Below are 4,080 nucleotides of genomic sequence, written 5' to 3' on the forward strand. Positions count from 1 at the left end.
AAATGCTTCCTTTGAATGAGCTAAAATTGGAACATTCCAACCATCAAATGAGCAGTGTTGATAGGAGGTGAGCTTTCTGTCACGGGAGGTATTCAAGGCAAAGCCAGACAACACCTGGCAGGGAAATCATCTATGACTTGGACTAGATGCTGCTGAACTCCCTCTGAGCCTGAGTCCAGCCATTTGTCCACAGGGGCTACACTCCACCCTCAGCCGCAGAAGTGCCTTGTCCAGATCCGAGGCAGACACTCTACCCCTGGCCCTTCTGCACTGTGTCACGCTAAACTCAGCACCCTCACTGACTCCACTGCTCAGCGTCCAGTCCTTGCCACGCCTGAGCCTCCTTATCTGGGCATGTTCTAGTTCTCTGTTCGTGTTATCCCCAGGGCCTCAGTTTCCCCTTTTGCAAAATGGAGATGCTGACGTTTGGCACTTCTGCTTTGCAGGGCTGAGCAGGAACAAGACGACATCAGTTCACAGGTGCCTCAGATACCACACAATCCGATTTCCTTTCAGGGAGTCTCCTCGTCTCTAGAGGACAGGCCGGGGCCTTGGGAGAAGGGACTGCTTGAGTCCCAGGTGAGACAGCCCTTGAATCTGGTTTTCTCGGGGTCTAGCACTGTCCTTGGAGCTCACTCGAGCATGAACGGGTCTGATGTCACCATTACGAACCGGAGTTTGAGTCTTGCCACTTGCTGACTGTGAGGCTTGGGGTAAACGACCCCCCTCTGTGCTTTAGTTTCCTGTCAGTACATTATCATGACACCTTACACAGTTGCTGAGGGGATTGGATGTGATCACATCGGGGAGGAGGCCAGACTTTAAGGCAGGGGCTGTGGGAGGCAGCGCTGGGAGTTCCCGAGTGCTCAGACACGGGAGTAGAGGAGAGTGGGGAGTCAGCAAGGCTTCTTGGACGGACAGGGAACAAAGTCTTCAGCAGGCCTCCTTGTCTATTTCCTACTCATCCCACAGGTCTAAGCTCAAAGGGGCCTCTTCTAGAAGTCCTCCTTGAGCCATGAGCAGAGCTGGCGCCCAGGCTCCCTTGCACTTTGTGGTTCCAGTTGACAGCTTCTTGACATTGTGTGGGAGACAAACGAACTTGGATTGGAATGCCTTATCAGCCGAATGAGCTTGAGCCTTGTTTTCTCAGCTGTGAAATGGGCACTGACAGTCAGCCTCATAGACGTGCTGTGCACATGAAGTGTTTGGTTTAAGATTGAGGATGTGCTTTTGCACAAAGATGATGATGATGGCCTTTGTTCATTTATTAATTCACTCATTCATGTGTTCAAAAGCCTTGGATACATCCTTCTCTGCGCCCCAGCTGGGCATTAGAGACACAGCAGATGCTCAAATAGTCCCTGACTCCTGGTGGCTCAGTATCTAGGTGAACAACCTGCACACTCACCATTCTGAACCGAGTGCAGTGACAGTTGCCATAGGTCTTCTAAGACCCAGAAGAAACAGGAGGAGCCTGCCTCCCCTGCAAGCTGCTAGCAGGAGTCAGGGAAAGCTTCACATGGAAGGAAACGCTTGAGCTGAGATTGAAGGATGAGTTGAATTTGGTCAGGTAGGCAAGCTGGGGAAAGGCTGCCCAGGTCTAGGGCACAGCATATGCAGCAACCCACAGTTGGGAGAGGTGATGGGGACCCCTAGGCAGACTGTGGTATCCAGAGCATCACGTGAAACCCTGGGCCCAAGATGGAACCAAAGTCTTGGGACCATCTCCTCACTCAGTCGTCCATAGAGAGTCATGACCACGAGGACCCTCAGGAGGGGCAGGTTTTGACTGATGATGCTGATGCTGAAGAGGACAGCATCTTCATCACTGATGAAGTGACTGATCATTAATGAAGTGACAGTGATTGATGTGGCTGGCACTTGTCCAGGGCTGGCACACACTCCCTCAGGTCAGGGTCTACAGGCACTGGGAAGTGATGACGCTCAAGGCTCCAGGTAAGCGGGGAGAAGCTCTGCAAGCAGTGACGCCCCCTCCCCGCATTCCAGCCTGGAAAAGCCCCGAGTTTGCTGAGCTCCCCACCGTGGGGCTGTATCCACCTCTGCGTCCCCTGTGCCTAGCACAAGGTGGCCCCAAGCAGGTATTCACAGGTGTCAAAGAATCACATCCCCGCATGGCCATTCAGATGGAGACTGGGAGGGTCACAGCGAGACAAAGGGTCTCCTGCTGGCCTGCACCTACTGGCCTTCTCCGTTCCATCCACTCGATCATTCCTGTTCTCCTCCAGTCTGATGCTCGGAGTCCTTCCTGGGAAAAGCCTGGACAGGCTGGGCTGGCAGTCACTCTGCCCTCCCCAGGATCTGAGCCCTGCCCCCGGGCACCGCCCATGGGCAGGCGGCAACCTTCCGAGGGCTCCTCGAAGCCATCCTGTCTTCTTGACGAAAGGCATCTGGGGCCCGCCAGCCCCTCCTCCACCCAGGCGGGAAACACAATACGCCGATAATGATCTAATATTTATACAACGCCTTTCTACCAGATGCATCCCAACAAAGTTTACAAGCTGTCCCCGCTGACGGCACAATGTATTCCAGATCCTCCCCCGGGCCCCTGCCCGCCCCCAGCCTCCCGCCCCGCTCATCCATGCGTCCCAAAGGCCAGCAGAGCCTTCTTCATCCACCTGAGGGATGGAGAATCCAGCTGGCTGGAGGGACCGCCACTCCCATACCCTCTCCGGGCAGTGCCCTGCGGGGCGATGATCTGTGCTCATAACCGGGGGTGTGGAAATAAGCTGTCCAGAGGAAGGCAGGGCTACCCCAAGGGTTTTGAAGTTTGGCCAAAACTCACAGCACCCCGCAAGCCTCTCCCGAGCCCTCCACAGCCTCAGGCCCGCAGGAGGGACAGGGGAGGGCCTGGCTGCCCGCGCGAATGTGCCTCCTCAGTCACTTCCTCCGCGGTGGCCCCATGAATGAGGACTTGTGTTCATTCCCTCCCATAAATTGCCCCTGGTCACCAGGGCCATGTACTGTGTCAGAGTCCCTGACCACCGGCCTCGGACAAAACCTGCTTTGTGAAGTCCGGGGGGAAGACAAACAAATGATTCTTACCTTCATGTACCCCCTCCCCCACCTTCTTTTCTTGGCCTGGAGTTAAGACCTTTTTTCTCTGTCAACAATCTTGACTTTGTTCCCTGAGAAGGAAACAGCTCCAGGAGGGACTTGCAGAGATGCTGCTTGCAAGGGAACCGTTTGGGAGGGAGGGTGAAAAACAGACAGAGGTTACAGGAAATGGCAGACATTTTTTGTTGAATTAAACCATTAGGAGTGACCCCCAAACCAGAGTGAGGCAGAGGGAACAACTGGATACATTTAGGTCAGGACAAGCAGCCAAGTGAGGAGCTGAAACCAATTACCATAAATGAATGTTTCTCTTTTATTCACGACCACCGGGCCTGTTCCCAGGATGCTCTTGGGCGTCTTATAAAAACAGATGAACTCTCTGGTTTTGTTCAGGGAGTTATTAGCTAATGCAACTGTTGGGCAATTTATCAAACATTAGCACATACTGCGATTAATGACCAAAAGAAGTCGTCACTGGCTGGTCCGAAGCCACTGGGGCTGCCCGGACTTCAGGGCTCAGAGAAGGGTCTTTTCCTTGGTGGGGCCATTTACTTAAGATGCTCATAACATCTTAAGAAGTAACAGTCATTCTCAAAACCTGGCCCTCCTGAGGGTCCTTGTGGCCATGACTCGCTATGGACAATTGGATGAGGAGATGGTCCCTAGATTTTGGTTCCATTTTGGGCCCAGGGTTTCAGTCAATGCTCTGGACGCCACAGTCTGCCTAGCAGTCCACATCACCTCTCCCACCTCTGGGCTGCAGCATATGCTGTGCCCTGGGTCTGGGCAACCTTCCCCCAGCTTGCCCACCTGACCAAAGTCAACTCATCCTTCAACTCAAGTGCTTCTTTCTCGGTTGTGAAGCCTCTCCTGACTCCTGCTGGCAGTCTGGGGGTGTGGGTGGGGGTGCCCCTTCTATGTGTCCTCTGGGTCTTAGAGGACCTATTGCAGCTTGCACTGCACTGGGTTTAGAATAGCAGGTGTGCAGCCTGTTCCCCTAGATTC

Source organism: Capra hircus, chromosome 3 (genome assembly GCF_001704415.2).
Source record: "Capra hircus breed San Clemente chromosome 3, ASM170441v1, whole genome shotgun sequence".
Classification (NCBI taxonomy): Eukaryota; Metazoa; Chordata; class Mammalia; order Artiodactyla; family Bovidae; genus Capra; species Capra hircus.